The sequence below is a fragment of the Rhipicephalus sanguineus genome, unplaced genomic scaffold (assembly GCF_013339695.2).
Source record: "Rhipicephalus sanguineus isolate Rsan-2018 unplaced genomic scaffold, BIME_Rsan_1.4 Seq269, whole genome shotgun sequence".
NCBI classification, from domain to species: domain Eukaryota; kingdom Metazoa; phylum Arthropoda; class Arachnida; order Ixodida; family Ixodidae; genus Rhipicephalus; species Rhipicephalus sanguineus.
In genome coordinates this window covers 49,103-73,381 of record NW_023614907.1, presented here as the reverse complement: position 1 = coordinate 73,381, position 24,279 = coordinate 49,103, and the positions used below count along the sequence as shown (strand labels likewise).

The window sequence follows — 24,279 nt, the reverse complement described above, 5'->3', positions numbered from 1 at the left end:
AAGGGGCGCTGCATGGTACGGCCGGTACGGCCGCCGCCGTTGCAGATTAACCGGAGGAAAGCCTAGCACTCGGCAACGCGGCGTCGTATTTTTCATCGTTCAAGTGGTGCTTATTGCTCAAGGGTCATGGATTTTTGAGGTGTGAGGATATAAACTGAAGAAGAAAACTGCACGTTGTTGCTTCGTTCCTGGCTGCAACTCTGGGTACTGTCGTCGACAGAAAAGGCGTGTTTGTTCCGAGTACTGGCGTGGAAAGAGTTATTTTAGAAGTAAGGTCGTGCGATACCGAGAGCTGAGAGGCAGCTGACAAGGAACGCAGCACAATGCGAGAAGCATTTCTACGCAAGGCACGTAGAGGGGAACGACGTTGGGCTAGTTGGTATTGCGTAGTCTGAAGTGAACGACAGCGTGTACAACGTGATATGTTGTACACTTTTATTCCTTACTCGGGTGCATTTATTTTTAAAGGGGGTTAACCATAAGGAGGAAGAAGAGAAAGCCAAGTGGGCTAAGACCTGTGTTCTGTAGATAGCTCTTTATTGCAGAGTTCAAATAACTTGCTTCGTGTACGAATTTGTTTCCTTTGAAGTAATAAATCTTTCAACCTGCCGACAAAACGAACACATGACGTTTTGACCAGCAGCTAGTGCATAGTAATGGGTACAAGCGCGAGAGCAGGCAATTTTTTAGGTATGTTTTCCACCTTTTTAGAAATCTTAGGTTTTGACCCAAAATTAATTGTTTTGTGTTTGCCTTTGGGCGAACAGTTTTAAAAGGGCTCTGCAAGTGCGTTCAGTAAAAATAACGGAAGGTAATTATAATGTAATTACCAATATTACGCATAACACGGCCATCACGGCAATAGTCAGAACTATACCAATCCACCATACAAAAAAAAAATGGCTTCGCAGCATTATAGCTTGTACCAGGGGCGTAGCCAAGGGGGCGGGGGTTGGGGGGTTAAACCGCCCTCTCCCCCCAAATTTTTCAATTTTGCATATGTATATATACACGCACACATACAAACTTACGCACGAACATGGTTGAACACCCCCCCCCCCCCCATAAAAAAAAATTCTTGCTACGCCCTGCTGTGTATGTACGCTGTGCGATGAGCTAGAATCCTTGCGCTATCATTATTATTAGGTATATTATAGCCTAAAACCACCATAAGTCGTGTTGTTTCAGAAGGTTGCATTTCAATTGAAGTATTATAACATTAAAAGTCATTCATCGTTTCAATGATTCTAGTTCATTGCACAGGCGCAATTAAATGTCTGAGCAAGAAGCATGGAAAGTTTCATGGAAAAATATTGATCTGTTCAATAGCTTTGAGCTTTTTCGCAACAAAAACCTACTGAAATCAAGTTTCGAGAAAAACAATAATATAAATTTTCCGAACATGTCATTTTCAATTTGAGTGTAGTCACAAAAAAAGGGACCATAACTTTCGAACAGAACCAATAGAAGCGTAATTTTTTGTGAACCGCAATTCTGTATGTTCGTACATTTTCAGAACATCAAAGTAAAAAAATTCACTTTAAAAAAAAAAAAAGACATACCTTAACCATGTGAATAAGCACTAAAAATGACTTGAATAAGTTGCAGTGATACATATGGCAAGTGGTAAAACGGCAGGACACAGCGCAAAAAGAACAAAAAAAAAAAAAAACTTGCTGCTCAAAAGTGGTGTGCGCGAAATGACGCTAGCAACATTACTCTGGCACGCGCAGTGCTACTCGGCGTGCAATACGAACCTTGCTTTTCAAATGGGAGGAGGAAATCTACGCTTTATTAGCGCAATCGCTGAGGTAAAAAGAAACGATTAACGCTGCAAAGTGTAGCACGCAAAAAATAGCGCGAGCCATAATCGTCCGACGCTAGCAAGGCTGCGCTGTACGTCGTCTGCTCAACACCACGCGCCCCTGCGTACAGCGCCCCTTGCGACATCGGCGCACATTGGGGACCGGTTTCCGCGGCCGCTTTTCACACCTCCCCATCCTAGCCACCCTACCCACTTGGCACCGCTCCAACACATGCGGCGAGGGGAGCGCGTTGCGGCGCGTTCGTACGGACGCACGGAGGGACAGCGGTACACAGGCTAGTCAAAAAGCTGCTTCACATCTAATAACATGAAGGAACGTTACATTCAAGAAGTCAGCCGGGCGGAGTATGTCCACCTGATCATGTCCTCCAACGGATGGATACCTTTATTTTAGAACTCGTCCGCTGGGACACCGGCTGCCCGCCCATCATTTGGTGACATTGAATCAGCTACAGCATTAGGTTTGAATGTGCTCACTACAACGTGCTTTCTGCGCTGTAGATCGTCGGTGCTGCACGGCGAAGTGGCGCAGGCGGATTGCCATGTTGAAAAGCCAAGAAATTTGTATAGCCAAGAAATTGCAAAAACTAGCCAAGAATAAGCGTGAAGTAATAACCCCGTAACACCCTTTCGGAGCTAACGGTATTACAGGGTTGTCAAAACACCTTTGGCGCTTACGACAGAAGTGTCAGCAGGCACCTGAAAGTTGCTAATGAAAGCAACTTTGAATATTAGGCGGGTTTCAACTAACATATCTTTCTTGTAAAGGGCTATCTAAACGCCCACCATACATTCACGCGTGTTTGGCGAACGTTTAATGTTTATATATTTAGAACAGGAATATCCCAACTGAAAATGAACGGTGGTTGAAGGTGTCATCGCTATATATACCAGATGATCAGTGTATGGTTGGTAAACGCAAATGCTCTGTCCTCCTGGTGTTTTACTACGGGGTCATTCCACGCCAAACATCCCAGCGCTTTCGGCGACCATCTGAAATGTATTCGTAAAAAATGGTGCTGATTTATTGCATTGAAAACAGTGAATTTCTAGAATATTCCGGAAATAAAAAAAATTTTGGTCACTTTGGCAGCCTTCGGAATTGCGCAGATGGTCTTGTGAGTAGTTTTTCAGATAATGCATACTGAGGGCATCGTTTATCTTTAAAAAACCAGTTTGGTTTACATGTTAAGCCAATCGGTTTATGTAAGATGTTCGAAGCTCAATAATACAATTGCAATTTTTATCTAATATAGGCCTCGAGGAATTTCGCCAAAATGTTCTATCTTGGCATTTTTTTCCTTCTGTAATATTGTGCTATGTATGAATATCTGAGTAATGAATGCTTATTTACCGAAGCTGTATTTTCCGCTAAAATATTTCAGACCAGTGAAGTTTATAAATTTTACGAGAAAAATAACGAATTCGAGAAAATCATCCCTTCGGTCCGCATTGTGACGCAATTTAGACCACGTGGTGCTCTAAACTTTACTAAGGAAGCTGCCGTATGACCAAGCAGCAATGCCGCACGCGCTTATTTTTCCATTTTTATGTAACCGGACCGTTACGTTACACGTGTAACCACTGCCATGGGTGTACCGCGTCCGAACGTCTGGGAACGTTCCACAATATTGTGAGCGCAGCAAATCAGTGACTTCTTTGTCATCTCGACATATCATCATCATTTGTGCAACTTCCTCATCTTCATAATATTAATGAGGACTAACAGACAACAATACCGAGGAATGTATAGGGGATATCATTGGTAGTAAGGCAGAGACCGAACCTGCGACCTTCGCATAACGCGTCCCATGCTCTACCACTGAGCTACGGCTGCGGTCATCCACCCGTCCATTTTATGGGGTATATATGTGCATTTAAACCTAGGAGTGTTAGTCAGCGCCGATCGCAGCCATGGCGGCCAATGTGCAACACTTTTTCTGCCGGTTGGTGTCACGTAGTACGTGACCTTTTACGAGCTGGCAGCTGACCAATAATACCTCGCATACTACCTATAGGTTGGCACTCTAAGAAAATACTCACTCATAGTCACTCACCCTAATTTTTTCAGCCTTCGCACTTACTTACGTTCATACTCACGTCTACTCACACTCGTAGGTACTCACTCACGCTCATACTCACGGCTACTCACACTCATAGGCACTCACTCACGTTCACACTCACGTCTACTCACACTCATAGGCACTCACTCACATTCATGCTCGCACCTACTCACACTCATACGCACTCCCTCATGTTCATACTCACACCTACTCACACTTTTAGGCAATCACTCACTTTCATACTCACGCCTACTGCGGAGAAGCGAGGGACCATCTTTGAGGCATTATGTGCACTTTGTTGATACGACGGCTGATGACGATGAAGAATTATGGCTGAATCCTTTGTAATGGGCTGGAATCTTTAAACGACCCACTAGTTACGTAATTCGCGTTGTGTGACTCCCGGTCGTTATTCATTTCTTAGCGAACATTTGGTACTTTGAGCCTTGCTATCTATCTATCTATCTATCTATCTATCTATCTATCTATCTATCTATCTATCTATCTATCTATCTATCTATCTATCTATCTATCTATCTATCTATCTATCTATCTATCTATCTATCTATCTATCTATCTATCTATCTATCTATCTATCTATCTATCTATCTATCTATCTATCTATCTATCTATCTATCTATCTATCTATCTATCTATCTATCTATCTATCTATCTATCTATCTATCTATCTATCTATGTAGCCGCCTTCGACTTTGTGTACTCCTGGCTGTTTCGTTATTGGGATGTATAACAAATTGGTATGGCATAACGTGACTGTATGACAAACGTAAGTGACAGGTCATAACATGACAATCATGATATGTGTGTCATGTACAGCATAATTTACATGACATGGTCTCGGGGAATCACGGCTGCGACTCGGGCCAATACTCGCTAGTAAAGTATTAAAAAATACGGCAGATCCCACGCACTGTGGAAATCGATGTAATGCGAAGCAGCCGGGAAAGAGCTGCTGCATCGCCTTGTTTGTCTTTGAGACAAGGGAAGTAAATCATGCCATCGCATCTAGTTGACTACATATCGCATGCTTGACGTACATGCATGCATGTACAATCCGATATATTCCATGCTAATGAAACGTATATTCTGGAATATACAATGCATGACCTGCCATTTACGTTCATGACACACTAGTGTCATGCCATACCAATATTGGTATATATCCATTTAACAAAACGGCCGGAAGCGCAACATGACAGTGGCATGTAAATCATGTCGTACTTGACATGCATGTCATGATATTCATGTTACCACCTCTCATTTATGTTCGCCATAGAGTGTCGTCGCGCAATACCCATTTTGGTATATATCAAGCGAGCGAAATGGTCACCAAGGTACCATCAGCGTGGCATGTTAATCATGTCGTACATGACTTGCATGTCATGATTTTCACGTTACCACCTCTGATTTACGTTCATCATACAGTCTCGTGGCGCAATACCAATTTTGGTGTATATTTAGCCAGCGAAAGCGCGAGGGTACCGTGAGCGTAGCATGTAAATCATGTCGTACATGACTTGCATGTGATGATTTTCATGTTATCATGTGTCAGGTGCGTTCGTCATACAGAAATGTCTCATCACACCAGTTTTGGTATGTCTCCAGTATTTAAACAGCCACGAGCGCCCCGAGACTATTAATGTAAATCATGATGTACATGACATTCTTGTCACGATTTGCACATTAGGACCTATCATTTGTGTTCGTAATACACTATGGTCACTCCATACCAATTTTCGTATATATCAAATTAACGAAACGGCCGCAAGAGCCCCAAGACCGTGGCATGTAAATCATGCTGTTCATGACATGCATATCATGATTTGCATGTTATGACTTGTCATTTATGTTGCTAATACGGTCATGTCATGTCATACCAATTTTGGTATACATTTCATTAACGAAAGGGCCAGGAGAGCTCATAGTCGTAGGCGGCTAGATACATAGACAGATACGCTAAAAGTCGCAGAAGTTCGCTAAGAAATCCTGCGCATTTAATAAGCACGGGGAAAGGTGATTATGTTGTCTAGCTGTTTCGTGGCGAACCTCGCGCCCCCGTAGGTTGTACCTACCACAGCACGCGTTCCTGCGAAGGCTAAACACGAACAAGAACGGACACCGCCAGAACACAACTTGAAAAATATTTTTCTTTCTTGAACAAAAAGTAATTTGATAAAACTTTCTTAGTCGGTAGACATCTAATGTTGCTATTAAATGCTCTATTTATTACAATTTTACTAGGACCACCTCAATATCAAATTTAGGACTAAACATGTGCGAAAATGAATTTTTTTTCCAAGTTTATCGCCAGCTCTACACACCACTTCTCGCCATATACTTCTCAAACTATCTTTTTAGCTAGAGTAAAACTTCCTGACAATCCGTTAATACAAGATGTTACATTTCACTGAATGTCGCCTTACTATGAAAAAAAATCCTCAATGTGGGCCATATTGTCCATATTTAAGGCCCCATAATAACCAACGAAGGCGTAAACATTCGTGAAACTTATTTTAAGCAAAAAGTCTACGATCTTTATGCAGACAAAATTTGGTCCTAGCCTAAATTAGAAAGCAGAAATGTTTTGAAAACACGTTTTACGAGCCATAGTTTCGAGCTTTCCGAAAAATTTCACTTGCGGTTTTCGACACTGAAAATGTTTTTTCGCCAAAACCATTTTGGCGATAGACTTCTTGCCTCGGATAGATGGACCTTGATTTTTTTTTTCGTTCAAATCCCAGATGGTGCAGCGCCAAGGCTGGGAAAGATGGCGTGAAATGACCCCTTTAACGTGTACAAGCCACAAATGAGCAAAGCTTTCCAAGCATGATCATGACAACCTGAATAGTTAGCAGAGAAATTGACCAATGTAGGCTAGTTAAATTAAGTTACATTGAGACTGCAGAGAAACAGCAATCAAAAGAGGCTTAAATAAAACTAATAGGACCGTCACTACAACAAATTCCATTAATACGACAAATAAGACCACTGAGCCAAAGCAATCACTACCGGGATCTTGTTTGTTTAAATAGTAATTAATTTAGAAACTACTTGAAATATATGTTCTAGAGAGAGAAAGCGGAAGGAATATTTGGAGAAGACACTGATTTCTTAATGATGGCGAACAGAGTACTGCTGAAATTCTCGCAACCTCTATTGCGATGTTTATTGCGGTGTTACCAAAGTGTTTGAAAAAACCAACTCAGTTACACGAAGTGAAATCTGAGAAAACCTCGGAGCTGTGCTCGTCCTTCCGGTGTTTTTCTGTGTTTTGCTGCGACTCACTGTGTTTTTTCTGTTTTGGTGTTTTACGTGTGTTTTGCTGTGATTGGTGTTTCTGCTTATCTGTGGTTATTGCTTGTTTTGCTGTGGCATACTTCATTTCCTTTGCGCTTTCTTGTCTCGAACCTCGGGGTTGGCGGCTTCCCTCTGCTGCCACTTGGCTTCCACTTTCTGCATTCGCAGCTTGGAGTCTGCAACTTGACGTCGACGCTGGCGACCTCGAGCTATGTGGAGCCCATTGCCCTTCCTCGGCGCGGTCTCTGATTGGTTCACTCCTTACCAGGCGGGGTGTTCACGTGACCTACATGGAACAGCTGCTCTCGAAACCTTGTCGTGGTTACATGACCTCCCTCTACTCCTGCGTGATACCTTCTCTCCCCTTCTCTCCTGATTGTTTGACCGGGCTCTGCTCCGATGTGATAGCTTCTTCTCCCATCCTCTCTTGGTCACGCGACCTGCCTCTGCATCTGGGCAAAGCCCTCCCCTACCGGTCACGTGACCTGACTCTGCTCTTAAGGGACAGCCTCGTCTTCCCTCCTTTTCTGGTCAGATGGGCCCGCCTATGCTCCTACATGACACCCTCCTCTCCTTGTCAAGTGGCCTGACGCTGCTCCTGCGTGATACTTTCCTCTCGGTAAAGAGTAAGAGTCCAACTTTCAAACTTCTTTCTGCCTCTTAGTTATTCTTTTCGAGTTTCGTGCTACAGTATAATATTCTTTTTCCGGTCCAATACGGACGTGGCCCTGCTCCTACGTGACGCGGACGGCAAAGAGTCGACCCTAGAACAATCCTGTTGTTAAAATGTCACAGTCATTGCATTTCTTCTTGAAGAAGACGTTAACGTTGTGAAGAACTGTATTCTAGTAGCCCGCTTTGGGCATCGCGAGAATATTCACGAACGTGATTTCTAACGTACCGAGGGCAATGATTACTTTCAGTCAACATAGAGCCTAAGCAGTTCAATTATTAATAGAACAAGCTAGATTCCTGTCCGGGCATCATACAATAGATAACATCTGTGACAATATGAGGTATTTCAGAAATCGAAGGAGTATGAGCTTTTACGGAGGGCGTTCATATATTATCAAAAATAATAGCTGTCATTGAAGAAGTGGGCTCCGTGGAAGCGTTGAGTGATTAAAATGAAATATGTTTGCAAACATTTATAAGTGCCTTGTTGCTTCCTTGGTTCTCCACAAGAAAAGCTAAAGTTTGCCGATAAATAAATCGGTGAGGATATGCGGGATAAATTCTTTGATGCTACTCACTACATGTTTCAATGCATGCCAGTCTAAGTAAGACTGGGAAGGTCAGGAGTAAAGTAACAACGACGTTTACTTACCTTGAGATAAGGAAATTATATTTACAGCTTAGGAATACTGACAGCAAACAAAAGACTGATGACTTTAACCGAAAAAGCATAGTACGCAGAGTATAAATGTCGTCTTGAATAGCCATGTAAGAGAACAAGCAGTCATCATACCAATGAGAGTCTCGGTAAGGATAAGTTATCAAGCCCATTTACAGACAGGCTCCTCTCACCACTAGAAGACTGAGAAGATTATGTAAAGGAATATAAACAGTCTAGCGAATAACCCCTCGGTAACTACTATCCTTGAAAGGAAAAAATGTGCAACCATAGAGCTCCACAGTTCTTAGCACAGGAGTCTGTAAGGTTAAAGAAGAAGCGAATATTTAAAGGTGTTGGAACGCACTGCGAGGCCGAGCTGGGTGAGCAGGTCGCGCAAGCGAAGTAAGCCACTCGCGTCCCAAACAACAACTGAACTTTTATTTCCTTTGAAGTTCACGACGAAACGTCACGTGGTTCCTCGCGCTTGCGCTGTTGGCCTTCGCGCACACACAGAAGCACAAATTCGCGCACACTCAGAAGCGCCGTTTCACGGCGCTACATACTCCCCCCCCCTAGAAATTGGGTCATCACGACGTTGTGGTTCAAAAGTTCATTCGCACCGGAGGTCTTGTGCGTCGCCCACTCCGCGTGAACCTTTCGACGAATGGTTGGCCTGGTTCAATCTGGTCTGCTGGTAGCCTTTCTGGCTGTGGAACTCGAGGTGGTGCACGCACTTCACTGCTGTCCACGTGCGCTGGTTTTTACGTGGTCAAGCGAGACCACGTCATGACGGCCACCTCTGCCGATCGTGATGTGCTTTTTCTCCTCGTTTCACTACCTTGACACTACCTTGAAGGGCCCATCATAAGGGGGATGGAGTAGACGCTGTAGAGCGTCGTGCTTCACGAATACGTGAGAACAGGAGGAGAGATCACTGGGGACGTGGACAGGCCGTGGTGCTGGCGAACGCGGAGGGACAGAACGCAGCTTGCTCATAATGTCCTGCAGTCGCAGGGCGTACTCGCTGTTGGCCTGGGCGTTTGCGTTTTTACTGTCGGCGACAAACTCCCCCGGAAGGCGAAGTGTTGTGCCGTATACGAGGTCAGCCGAGCAGCAGCCAATGTCCGCTTTCAGAGTCGACCTAATTCCCAACAAAACCAGAGGTAGAGCCTCGACCCAACTGTGACTTGAAGTTGCCGTCAGGCTAGCCTTCAGTTGGCGATGGAACCTTTCCACCATACCGTTTGCTGATGGGATGGTAGGCCGTTGTTCTGATGCGCCGGATTCCTAGGACCCGCGTGATGTTCCCGAATAGGGCAGAACCGAATTGCTTTCTGCGATCCGTTGTCACAGTCGATGGGACTCCGAATCTCGCTACCCAGTGGAGATGAAAGCGTGTGCAACCGTATCGGCAGTGATATCTGGGATGGGGACGGCCTCCGGCCATCGCGTGAAGCGGTCGACCGCAAGTTAGCAAGTATATTGCCCTTGACAATAAGGCAATGGTCCCACAATGTCCAAATGTACATGGGAAAATCGAATGTCCGGCTCGGGGAAAGATCCTAAGGGGGGTCACAGTATGGCGCTGCACTTTGGAGCACTGACAGGATAGGCACTCCCGAGTATAACGTCGGACATTCCGGTTTACTCCGGGCCACACGAAACTAGCTGTGCAGAGTCGCTGAGTGGCTCGGATTCCTGGATGCGAGAGGCCATGCAGCGATTCATAAGTGCTGCGGCGAAGATCCGGGGGCACGAACGGTCTGGCCCTACCGGTAGACATGTCACAACATACAGCTCCTGTCGGCCCATCTACCCATTGCAGCTTCAAGGCGCTGGTTGTGGACTTCAGTAGGTGGTGCAACTCCGGATCGCTGCGTGGGCCGTAATCAGTGTGGTGAAGTCAACGCCGCTTGGTAGGGCGACGGCGTTCACTGGGCTGCGCGAAAACAGCATCTGCCGCTGCGCTGTCTTTCCCGCTGACATGGCGTATATCCGTCGTGAATTCTGCGATGTAGACATTTGGCGGAGCTCTCGTGCCACGTGTGCACCCGTATCTGAGTTGATTGCGCGCAATGCGTAAGTCAGCGGCTTGTGATCCGTGAGCACGAAAAATTCCCGACCTTCTACATGATGGCGGAAATGTCGTATAGCCGTGTATATGGCCAGGAGCTCTCTACCATAAGTGCTGTATCGGCGTTGGGCTGGGCTCAATTTTCTGGAGAAGGAAATTGGTTGCCACCTTCCGCTTGACTTCTGCTGTAGTACGGCTCCGATAGCTGCGTCTGAGGCGTCCACCACTATGCATTGCGGTACCCCGTGTTGCGGGTATGCGAGCAGGGCGGCATTCGCGACAGACTCCTTAATATGACGAAACGCATGTACCGCTTGGTCGTTCCACTGAATGTCGCCTGCCTCAGTTCCTGGAGTTGCTAGTAGGCTTTGCAGCGGGTGAAGGATGTGGGCGCACGTCGGAACGAACCTACGGTAGAAGTTTACAAGTCCTAGGAACTCTCGGAGCTGGCGGATGGTTTTTGGCTGTGGAAACTGCCGTACTGCTTCGACCTTGTCCGGATGTTGTTGCACTCTCGCGCTTGAAATGCTGTGGCCCAAAATGGTAGCGCTGGTACCCCGAACACGCACTTGGCAGTATTGATAACAATGCCATGTTCAGCCAGTCCGCTGTAGCAGGCAGCGTAGGTGACTCTCGTGCTCTTCGGGCGTGCGGCTAGCAATCAGCAGGTCATCCAGGTAAACCTTGCAAAAGTCGAGGTCCCGGACAACGCAATCCATGTACCGTTGAAACGTTTGGCCAGCATTCCGTAAGCCAAAAGGCATCTGTAAAAATTCAAAACATTCCGAATGGCGTTGTTATTGCGGTCTTGGGAACATCCTCTGGTGCTACAGGTATCTGATGGTATGCTCTCACCAGATCTATTTCAAGGAAGATGTTCGCGCACTGCAGGCCGGAGGTCAGGTCGTGGACGTGCGGCACTGGGTAACGGTCCGGCACCGTCACACGGTTTAGTGCCCTGTAATCTCCGCAAGGACGCCAATTACCACCTGTTGATTTGGGGACCGTGTGAATAGGCGACGCATACGGGCTGGATGAAGGGCGTACTATGCCGCGTTCTATTATATACGAACACAACCTGCCGGGCTAGCCGTAGCTTCTCGGGCGAAAGACGCCGTGGCCGCGCGTAGACCGGTGGTCCTGTGGTTTCTATGTGGCGCTGACATCGTCTTTACTTCGGCGAATGCCTGTTGCTGTTGGGTCAGCTCTGGGAACTCTTGTACTATTGCGGTGAAGCGCGATTCTCCTGATGGACGGAGTAGGGTCGGGTTGAGCGGAGGACGCAAACACGGCTTGACTTGAACCGCTGCACGGCATACGGGATCCTGAAGCCGTTTGTTTTGAGCATCAACCATCAGACCAAAGTATTGCAGAAAGTCAGCGCCCAATATGGCGAACTTGACATTAGCGGCTATGAACACCCATTTGAACCGAAATTCAGCGTGAGTGCACGGTGTCCGTATGTTCGTATCAACGTGTTATTGACGACTTGGAGCGGCGACGTAGTTGGATTCTTCCTTTCAGTTTGTGACGCTGGTATCACGCTCACCTCGGCGCCTGTGTCGACTAAGAAACGAGCCCCGTTGTTGCGGTCGGTAAGAAAAAATACCGAGGGACGACTTAAAGGCAGCGTAGAAGCACTGGTCGCCCTCAGTACTTGCTGCGGTCGTTTCCCGAGCGCGCGCAGGGTGGAAACACAGTTACGCGCAGCATTTCGAAACCGTCGATGATACCAGCATATAATTATTTTGTCACTGAGGTTGTGATAGCGACGTGTTTGGCTCGCTTGCATTGTGTGTTGTACTGCTTGTACGCAAAGCTGATAGCGTGTCGGTGAGTGGAGAATTATCGGCACGCATTTGCTGCAGTCATCTTGAGCCTGTTGTTCTTGCTCGGCACCCAGTGATGTGGGCGTGGTGACCGCCATGAGCCGATCAGCGAGCTCGGCAACCGCAGCTAGGTCTTTCTGCTCTGACGCCTCGACAACCAAGCGAACACTTGACGGCAGCTTTTGCAAAAACAGTTCTCGAAACAATGGTCCGCCTAAGGTGTTCGTTGTTTCGCCGCGCAATAGTTGCATGTGTTGCAACAGCTGACTAGGAGTACGGTCGCCGAGTTCGTGTCGTGAACCAATTGCTGTAGTCGCTGCGATTCGGGGGGCTTGACACGGCGGATGAGAGTTTCTTTAGTGTTACGTATGCTTTTTCAGTAGTTGGGGTCGAGTAAGAGATCCCGTATTTCACTGGCTGTGGGTGGCGGGAGGCTGCTTACGACGTAGTGGTATTTGGTCAAGTCTGATGTGATGCGTCGCGCTGCTAACTGGGCTTCGACTTGAATAAACCAGAGTGCGGGGTCCGTGGTCGAAAAGGTTGGCAGCTTACCGTGAACTGAGGAGACTGTCGGCATAGCGTCCGTTGGGACGTCGAAGTCATAGTCTCGTAGTCTTGTCGTCGACGGCGAAGGCTGCGACGCTGATTCTCGACCGCGGTGGCTGCACCACAATTCCGGGTCACCAATGTTGGAACGCACTGCGAGGCCGAGCTGGGCGAGCAGGTCGCGCAAGCGAAGTAAGCCACTCGCGTCCCAAACAACAAGTGAACTTTATTTCCTTTGAAGTTCACGAAGAAAAGTCACGTGGGTTTCCTTCGCGCTTGCGCTGTTGGCGTTCGCGCACACACAGAAGCACACATTCGCGCCACACATATGCGCACACTCAGAAGCAACGTTTCACGGCGCTACAATGGCCAGTTTGAAAAGCAATGTAGCGAGATATGTTAATACACGACGACAGCGGCGCGGATGAGAAAGCAAATGAGCATAGTTAACATGTGTCTCATTAATCAGTATCAGGAAGAAAGAATACAACATTATTGAGGTTCTCAGAATCAGCGAATGGTACTGCAAGATCAACATTTCTCGCGCAAAATTTTGTCAGACAACGGACCAAAACAGACACGGACGGGGGCAAACTTCCAACTGATTTTATTATGAACAAGTGACATATATATATATATAGTATATGACTATGAGAAAACAAATCACCAATGGCACAGGTGTGCAGTGTGTCAGCGCGCATCAGCTACTCCCTCCCCCTAATGTGTGTTCCTTCCAAGAAGGCCATTTCCTTCTGTGTCAACGAAACTGACGTCATGCTCACGCAGTTGCTGCCGTCCCGTTGCATTTTTGCTGCCTCCACAATCTCTCGCGTGTGCTAATCCCCGTCATGAAAAACAGCAGTACACTGTTGGTACAACGGTTTGAACCCACACTCGTGGCAATGAATGGCCAAATTTCCATCCCTGCCCCCTTTTACCCTGTTCGCATGCTCACGCAGGCGGTGGTTTAGACACCGACCTGTTTGCCCAATGTAGGGTCGTCCACACGATAGTGGCAACTTGTACACCACTTCCTTCGTGCACTCAACATACTTGTTTCGGTGTTTTACGCCGCAGTTTCCTTTTTTGGTATAAATGGGCTTGTGGCGATGCGTAGTTTCAACAGTTTTTCAGGCGCAGACATGACCACCTGTACGCCGGCTTTTGCACCAATCTTTTAAGATTATGCGAGATGGCGTGCAAGTAAGGAATCACCGCCATCTTTCTAGGCCGCGTGGTCTCCTGATTGTCACGGTCCATGATTGCTTCGGTCCTACCGGCTTGCACGTCTTACTGAGCGCATTGTTTCAGACAGGAGCTGATTACGGCTCTCTTCACCAATTTGGTGTGGGCGGATCTAAAGGGCAGCAATGGTTTTGGCTACGCGGTTCGTACACCCAACACACGTGAGCTCTTGAAAACGTGAGGCAAAGGTCTAAAAACTTGAGACTGCTCTGATGGGGCAACTCGTGCGTGACCACTAGGGGTGTTAAGCATTTTTCAAATATTGCCAACGTCTGAGCCACATCACAGGAAAAAAACAACAACCCCTAGTGGTCACGCACGAGTTGCCCCATCAGAGCAGTCTCAAAATTTTAGATCTGCCTCACGTTTTCAAGAGCTCACGTGTGTTGGATGTACGAACCGCGTAGCCAGAAACCATTGCTGCCCTTTAGGTTCGCCCACACCTAGTTGTTGAAGAGAGCCATAATCAGCTCCTGTCTGAACAATGCGCTCAGTAAGACGTGCAAGCACGGTATGGACCGAAGCTTCAACGCGCAGGTGTCTCGCCTGACGTCAGCCGGTTACCCGCAGGATATGATTGTCGCTGTGGCTGATGCTATTCGGAGGACGCAGAAGAAAGCTGCGGCTGCTTCACCTGAAGACAATGAGGGGGACAATCAGGAGACCACGCGGCCTTGAAAGATGGCGGTGATTCCTTAATTGCACGCCATCTCGCATAATCTTAAAAAAGATTGGCGCAAAAGCCGGCGTACAGGTGGCCATATCTGCGCCTGAAAAACTGTCGAAACTATGCATCGCCACACGCCCATTTATACCGAAAAAGGAGAAATGAGGCGTAAAACACCGAAACAAGTATGTTGAGTGCACGAAGGAAGTCGTGTACAAGTTGCCACTATCGTGTGGACGACCCTACATTGGGCAAACAGGTCGGTGTCTAAACCACCGCCTGCGTGGCACTGCGAACAGGTGGAAGGGGGGCAGGGATGGAATTTGCCATTCATTGCCACGTGTGGGTTCAAACCGTTGTACCAACGTGTACTTCTGTTTTTCATGACGGGGATCAGCGCACGCGAGAGATTGGGAGGCAGCAAAAATGCAACGGGGAGGGCAGCAAACTGCTGAACATGACGTCAGTTGTCGTTTGGCACAGAAGGAAATGGCCTTCTTGGAAGAACACGCTTTTGGGGGAGGGAGTAGCTGATGCGCGCTGACACCTGAACACCTGCGCCATGGTGTATTTGTTTTGTCATTATCCTATTTTATATATATATATATATATATATCTATATCTATATATATATATATATAATATATATATATATATATATATATGTACATATATCACTTGTTCATAAATAAATCATTTGAAGTTTGCGCCCGTTCATGTCTGTTTCGTCCGTTTTCTGAGAAAATTTTGCGCAAGAAGTGTTGATCATGGAGTACCAACTAGCTCGAACCCACACCTTGTTTGGTACTACATATACAGCAAGTGTAAACGGTAGAAATGTAGGTTTTCTTGTAAAAAGTCACAGTTGCACTTCAAGTGCGAAGTAATGAGGGCTATAGCAACAAATCGGAATGTTGTGTAATGTAAGAGTATAACACTGCTTCGTACCGGTACCTACCTATAGACAGAAACCTGCAGGCTTACAATAGGGTTCAGATTAAATTGACGGCGATGCAATAGAAAGGAAAATGATAGGTGCAACTTTAAGCAACATGAATAGAGCAGAGTAGGTGCATGAATAAACGGGTGTTAAGCAATCTAAGTCGAAATTAAGAAAAAATGGGCGTGGGCAGGGCATGTAGCGCGTAGGCAAGGTAAACCGATGGGCAATAAGGGATACTAAAGGCAGATAACAATTTAGTCAGCCCCGCAACGGTGGTCTAGTGGTTATGGCGCACGACTGCTGACCCGAAGGTCGCGGGATCGAATCCAGGCCGCGGCGGCTGCATTTTCGATGGAGGCGAAAATGTCTGAGGCCCGTGTACTTAGATTTAGGTGCACGTTAAAGAACCCCAGCTGGTCGAAATTTCCGGAGCCCTCCACTACGGCGTCTCTCATAATCATATCGCGGTTTTGGGACGTTAAACCCAGTATTATTATTATAACAATTTATGTCAGAGTGAAATATCAATGTGTGAGAACGTCTAAAACGTCAATAGCCTGAACAGCAGCGCTGTATAATCGTGAAATTAAGGTAAATGTGGAGATAATGTGCGGCATGAGTGGGACATTTGGAAATGATCCCTATGACGTCAAGTGTCCCGAGTACAATTAAGCACTGGTAATACTCTAGTTGCGATAAAATAAAACCTTCCGTGCCACACCAACGTATTAAAATCTACTGTTCGTTCTGTTTGATTCATGGAAACCGAACTGCTGGCGTTACCATGGGGGACGGCGTGAGTGGTTCAAAGTTCCGTTTTCGCCAAGCTGCGTGTATCAGTGGTAGTTTCGGTATTGTGTACTGCTGTGTGCTTGACTCTTGCTATTGCTTGACTCTGCTGTGTATGCTTGACTCTCGCTAACTGGTGATATTCTACTCTTTCTGCTGGCCAAGCTAAGCTTCGTTACAGCGAACTATACAGTTTCGGAGTGGCCCGTGGCTGCGTCTTGGCAAGATTGACGGTCGCTGTTGCGCAGACATCGTAGCGTCGGCGCGGCAGTAAAGGCCGGGAACGTGGGCACGGCAACTGCTACGTCAGAATGCCGTTCAGGCGGGTTATTGAAGTGCGCTGACGCGGTGCGGACCACTAAAGCGTGGTTTCTTTCAAAATAAGCATTTCCATGACACGAAACACGTTTCTGGAACGCTATTTCAACAATAAACGTCGACCTATATTTCCCTTTAGTGTCCTTTTAAGAGTATCTGACTCGAGTTCAAAAGAAGGCACAACGAGCGAAGGTGAGACAAAGAGTTACGTGGGTAGATGAGATTTAAGGTGTTTGCGCCTAAAGCGCGGCCACAGCTAGCACAGGACCGGGTTGATTGGCGGAACACGGCATAGGCCTTTGCTATGCAGTGGGCGCACATAGGCTGGCGATTATAGTGTACTATACTGGTGATGATTACATAATGTGAGGCTTGCGACATTTTTTAACGTTCAACACGGCATAAGTCCACAAACGCCGGTGTAAGGAAACAGCGACCGCTACAGCGAGAAACGTGAGGTTCGCGCTGTGTGTCACTTTATCGAGCCAGGTGCGGTGTGCCGACATCATAAGCCGCCGCTCCAGACCCCTCGAATTTATCATAAAATAATTTATCGAAGTAATGACAAAAATTAGGCTGTCACCGCAAGGGCGAAGCAGTGAATTCGATATAAACTAATGGGAATGTGTACGAAGCAAGGATTCTTTAGGATTCCATTTCGCGTAGCTCTACTAGACGCTGTCGTAAGAATGCGATCGCTCCTGAAAGCAAAGCGGTCTTCTTGCAGTCTGCCGCCTCTGCGCGAAGTAAACGGCAAGAGCACAGCTCTTACAAGGAATATACAAGCCGTCTACTGAAGTCTGTCGAGATAACGCTCGCCATCGCGCCCTTTTGGTAAAGTTCGCAGTTGCTGCTCCAGCGACGCAGACCTGCCCCCCTCACCCGTTCCGCAAATTTAGTAGAACAAAGGCGCGAGCGGGATATTAATTCGCCTTTATTCAGGCACATGACATACTTTTCATCTTTTGAACACCAATTCTAGAGGTCTGCCCTCTGTAGCTAATATTTTATCTCTGCAGGTGAAAAGGGTTTCCGTGCGTGAATTCTCTCATTTAATCCAGCATTTTCGATGTTTTACAGTTTTACAATACCAAACAGCCAATAATCACAGCCTTTACCACCGGAGGGTCTGATCAGTGCAAGGATGATATTATGACGATATTACTGCGAATGATACTTACTTTCTAAGAGGTTTCAAAGGGAAATGGTAAGGATATCACACCATACTTCGAGTTTTGGTAATATCAAGACAGTTTCGTTTTTAATTCTTAGGTACCTCCTACTCTTATGCACGGCATGTTTTGGGAGCAAACTGACGTCAATTCCGATGGAGTCTATAATGCGATGAACGTAACATCAACTAGTGAGTAAATGCAATATTTTTGCTTCATTGCTTGGCTAATATTGTTTTGTATAGCTAATTCTCTATGACCACAGTTTATGCTAATGCTGTTGCCCACATGTATATTTGTAGGTTAAGGACGTCGTTTCTAGGGGGCGGTATATAGACACGTAAGGATTGCAATGCCTAATAAAGTGGAAAACTTATCGGTAAAAAAGAATATGTATGAATACAATATATGCAGGGTGTTTAGAGAACTGTATCCGAGAATACTCTTCCCATCATGGTGGCATCTTAAGATGAGTAGAGCATCAATTACGAGTTTATTACGAAATAATAAAATCTTTAATTAGTGGAGACAGGCGCTCGGGTCAAATGGGAAAATTGCAGCCCTTCCTGGAAAGAGCATGTTGGCGCATTGAGATTTCACAAAGCAGCTGCTATCGGTTATTAGGGAGTAATCAAATCTGACCAATTTCGCCGATGGAACTGAAACCAATGCTCGGAAGAGCGCTACTGCCATACTTTACCGAGACATACAGAATGAGCTACCGCAGTTTACTAACAATCGATAGGCATCGCTTCATGGGTGAGCGGGTTTCGTTCCGATCAGTCCGTATGGCGCGCGTACGTTAACAATGCAGAAGAACTAACACCACTGCAACTGCCGTCATGGAACGTAACGTCACATTCTGACGTTGTTAGTTGCGCTCATCTGAGCTGCGGTTTCGGTTTCGTTTGTGAATATGGTTCAGATTTATTGCTTCGAATAAATACCAGCAGCCAATTTTCCACAATGTCAAAGCGGCAATTGCGTATTCGTATGAAGAAAGCAATTCTCCCATATGACCCGACCGCCTGTCTCCTTTATTTGAATATTTATTTAGTTGTCTCATTTTATCTTCCGTAACTGCTGCGCCTAGTCATCGCAAGATGTCTTCCACCTCAGGAACAGTAATTATGAACGCAGCGAGGAAACGTTTCATTTCCCTTATTTTTGATGATTTTCGGACACATTTCTTGAAAGATTTCTTTTTTTTAACACGAAAGGGTTTTATGCCGGGGTCCACCAAGATTTTGATGACGTACTTTTGTCACAGACATACGTCAGCAAAATGAACGCCATCAAATGGCAAAGAAAAAACTTGAAGAAAAACTTCCGTTGATAGGAGTCGAACACATGACTCCTGGTCCACGATGATGGCTGGCCACCGTTAGCCCACTGAGCTACCGCCAAACACATAACAAATGCTACATGAACGCGCCTTTTATCTTTCACACTTTCCTTTCACAGTGCTCTTGCATGGATGTTGGATGGATGCTATGAGCGTCCCCTTTATTACGGGGTGGTGACTTGTGGTGCACCAGGCTCCAAAAACAAAAGAAAGAACCGCCGTTGCTGCGACCGTCCGTCCAGCGCGTTTCCAATAGAAGTGTAATTTCGTTTTACACACCACGAGGTGGTTTTAGCCTAAGCCTCGCTCATAGCATCCATCCATATCGAAAAGTAGCTCTCCGAAGCTTGTCTCGCCGTCGCCCCGCGTTCCCCGCTCGCCCTGTGAGAAATAACTGCTAGGCTAAAGGGAATACACAACGTGCGAAGCGTTTTTCTTCGCATTTAACGACGACTTGGAGAAGTACATATCGAGTATCAGTGTTTTTATGTGCTTGTTGATGCCACATTTGCGCGGGATGCACCACATGCAGTGTCCACGTATATGTTAAGAACTTCAGCTACCGCAAGGGTTAAATCGGGATTATGGGCGTTAGTCGTCGGTACGGAGATGTGCCACTAGGTGTCAATGTGAGTACGTCCCAATCAGGCGGTGCTACATCTGCCAAACAACAATGGTCATTATACAATCTCGATATCCTAGTGCACTAAACCAATCAATACTTCTGTAACACACGTTTCACTTTCGCGTTAATACAGATTCCTATGCAAAGGGATCAACCCTCTTTATCCTTTCTTCGTTTTTGCTATTTTTCTCTCACTCTCTCTGAAATATCCTTGAAGACGAGAGGAACGCGGAAGGAGGCAAGTTCAAACTTCGACATTAGTTTAACTCATCCCTGACGAAGGGAGGATCCTCCACTATTATTGGGAAACAAATATATATGCATTGTTGACAACGTCTCCGTTGTGTGTGTCATACCCCTTACTCGAGAGAACTATATATATATATTATATATATATATTATATATATATATATTATATATATATATATATATATATTATATATATATATGATAGATATATATACACGCACACACACACACACACACACACACACACACACATATATATATATATATATATATTATAATCTAATATATATATATATATATATATATATATTGTAATGAAATGAGAAATAGACACAATGATTGTTCACTAGGCCGGCTTCTCTATTAAAGATACTGTTATCAGATCACAAGGGCTGTTTTTGGCGCCGTAGTTTGTCCCGAACGCCGCCGCCACCGGTGTCCGTAACCACTGTCGCACGAAATAAGAAAAAAAAACTGAGAAAAAATATCCGCGATGGAACGAAGTTCGAACCTGGTCTCTGCGGGGAGCACAGTATTGTACCTCAGAGCCATGCTGGTGCTTGAAATTGCCTTGCAAAAAGACCTCATACAGCCTTCATGTCGGGAAGGAACCACATACCTGTGTAATATAGTGTGGTAGAAGAGGAAAATAACAACCAGGCGTCACAGAACGCGAATTCTGTAACCAGGCGTCTTACAATGCGCACTGTAACCAGGCGTCCGTAACCAGGTGTCTTACAATGCGCAATGAGTGCATTACAAAGGCTCTGCCATAATTCTCCATCGTCATCAGCCACAGCTTCAACAAAGTGCACATAGTGCCTCACATGTGTTTAGTGGGTACTATGGTTATCCGCAGAACGACGAACAATTGCATAGTGGCTGCTTCCCTACATCACAAAAATTATGATGATTTATCCGTAGTGGGTTCCGCGCAAGCGCACTTCTAGTGGTTGCCAAGGAAGCCCATGAGACTCCCATGATCTACTTCCTCAGGCTCTCATCATTCCCTTTCTCTGTCTCACGTTAACGCATGTTATAAAGCGTCGTGGAAGAGTTAAATAACGACCCGGCGTCACAGAATGTGAATTACGTAACTAGTGGGTCATTTAAAGCTTCCCACATTACAAGGGTTCAGCGATAATTTTTCATCATCATCAACAGTCGCATCAACAAAGTGCACATAATGCCTTACAGTTGGTGCCTCGCTTCTCCGTAGAATGACAAACAATATCGTGATGAGTGCTTCCTAACTTCACACAAATAATTATTTGTGGCGTAGTGGGTACGTTGCCAGTGTACTTGTATTACTAGCCACAAGAGAGTTTACAGCGGCAGAAATTCGCAGCGGCAGCTTTCGCATTGACTGTGCTGTGCGTTCCGCGCAGGCGTGGCGTCTTTTAGATTCGAAGCAGCTTTTGGCCGAGGCCTGTCCCCCCGGCATGACCAGTGCCCCGCGTGCCACTAGATGTATGGAAGAAAGAAGAGAACGAAGAGCTGGCACGAGAGCAGAGCTCGTGCATGGTGTGCAGAAAGGAAGTTTGCCTGACATATGGACGTGCGATAGAGCGCTCGCTCCACTGCGGCACGTGCTCTAGTAGAAATCATGCAAGGTGCCCACTACGCCATAAATCATGCAAGGTAACCACTGCGCCACAAATCATCGTCACTCATTCAAGGTACCCACTGCGCCATAAATTATCGTCACACATGCAATGCACCCACTACGCCATAAATCATGGAAGGTACCCTTACATACGAAGAAGCTTATGAATTAGGCCTGTCTCCCCGGCGTCGCGTCGACGTAGCAAGTGCCCCAGCCGATCCCGAGCGGCGGGCTCGCGAAGCCGAAGCGAAACGGGTGAGTTGACATCGCATTCTCAAACTTCAAGCTGCAACCCTTGCAGCAAGAGCCATTAACTTTATACTTCACGGACCACACGGCCGTTATACTCAAGGGAAAACGTTCACCGGAGCTTGAAGTCATATATGACGAGTGACAACATGAGGGGAACATCGAATAGAAGGATCATGAACTGTCATGAAGAAAATAAAACATTTACAGAAATCTAAGTCGACTCATGGCTGCTTCGCATACTACTCAGGGTTCTCTTTGCGGGGAGATGGCGAGCACCGCGATGTCTTCTTTATAGTATATATATATATATATATATATATATAAAGGCGTTTATTGACGGCACCAGTCAACGAAGCGCAGCGGCGACAGTCAAGACAGAGCGCGGACTCTGTGCGCGAGGGGCGTGTTGTCAGAGCAGAGTTAAAGGGGACCATCCACTAGAAAGCGCTCGAGAGGGCGACCCATTACAGACTTCGAACGCTTCGCTACAATTATCCCGGGTACGAAAAGGGAGCCGCATGGCGACCTAACTGCTTGTCACTATGAGCGGGTCGTGGTAAGGCTTCAGGCTCTCCACGTTGACAATGTCACGCCCTCGACGGCGCATGTCCGAAGAAGGTTCAATGGGTTCGATCGGTCTTTGACCGGGGATGTGCGTTCGACGACACGGTAGGGGCCGTCGTACTTGGGCAGCAGTTTGGAAGAGAGGCCAGTTGCAGTGGTAGGGACCGAGAGCCATAGGAGCGCTCCAGGGAGGAACGTGGGCGCAGAAGTGGTGGTGTCACCGCGAATGCTCTTCTGCCGTAGTAAATGTCTTCGCAAGCTCCCGACACTCCTCAGCAAGTCTGGCTGTGGCAGAAATAGGCGCACATTCAGACGGATCCGGCTTGTACGGAAGGATTGTGTCGATTGTGTGCGACGGGTACCTGCCGTACAATAAGAAAAGGGTGAGAAACCAGTAGTGCTCTGAGGGGCGGTATTATAGGCGTAGGTGACGAAAGGCAGAATGACATCCCAATTGGTGTGATCGGCGGACGTACATCGAGAGCATGTCGCCGAGCGTGCGGTTAAAGCGTTTGGTGAGCCCATTCGTCTGCGGGTGGTAAGGTGGTCAACAGCGACGTTGACCCAGCGGTTATCAGCCTACGTTAGAGGAACTGGTCTATACAAGTGTATGCCCACGCGCCCAAACGGCCGGTCAGGGCAAGGTAGAGGTTGCAGACCTGCCGGCCACAGGGGCGTTGAAGTTTTGCGACGCTGACAATCGATGATGGAGCGAACGAACTTCGGCGCATAGCGGTACATCCCTCGCCAAAAGTACCGTAGGCGAATGCCGTGATAGGTTTTCGATACCCCAGGGTGTGCACACTGCGGATCAGAGTGGAACGACTCGCAAATGTCAGAACGCAGGTTGCGGGGTATTACGAGTAGCCACTGGCGGCCGTCGCCGTAATTGCGTCGGTGGAGGAGGCCGTCGCGAATGTGAAATGGTGGGCTTGACGGCGCAACGCGCAAGTGTATGGCGTTGCCGATGGATCAGTCAGCAAGTCTATCAATGAGGCAATCCAGTGATCCTTGCGCTGTTCAGTAGCGATGGTGTGAATGTCGATAGAAGAAACGGTATTGTGAGACGCTGAGCTATGGGTATTTTTCGTCAGGCAAGGGGGAGCGCGAGAGTGTATAGGCGTCAGCATGCTGACATCTGTTGCGGTACAGCACGCGGATATCGTAGTCCTGTAGGCGAAGTGCCAAGCGGGCGAGGCGGCCTGAGGGATCCTTCAATGACGACAACCAGCATAGTGAATGATGGTCGGTGATGACATCAAATGGGCGACCATACAAATAGGGTCGGAATTTCGTAAGGGCCCAGATGATTTTCAGGCATTCCTTTTTGGTGACGGTGTAATTGGTCTCGGCTTTAGTAAGCGTACGACTGGCATATGCCACGACATATTCAGGGAACCCTGGTTTGCCCTGCGCAAGGACAGCGCCAAGGCCAACACCGCTAGCGTCTGTGTGTACCTCTGCAGGAGCCGTAGGGTCGTAGTGGCGTAGTATGGGAGGCGATGTCAACAA

At 46.8% G+C, this 24,279-nt stretch overlaps 1 long non-coding RNA gene across 1 annotated transcript in view; it reads left to right on the top strand.

Annotated features, from left to right (window-relative positions):
- The first annotated feature begins 18,224 nt into the window (after positions 1-18,224).
- The window catches only part of LOC119376891 (uncharacterized), a 30,805-nt gene continuing 24,750 nt past the window's right edge, over positions 18,225-24,279 (top strand). The window contains exon 1 of the long non-coding RNA XR_005180689.2: positions 18,225-18,316. This is a non-coding gene — a long non-coding RNA (uncharacterized LOC119376891). The remainder of the gene's footprint in view (positions 18,317-24,279) is intronic.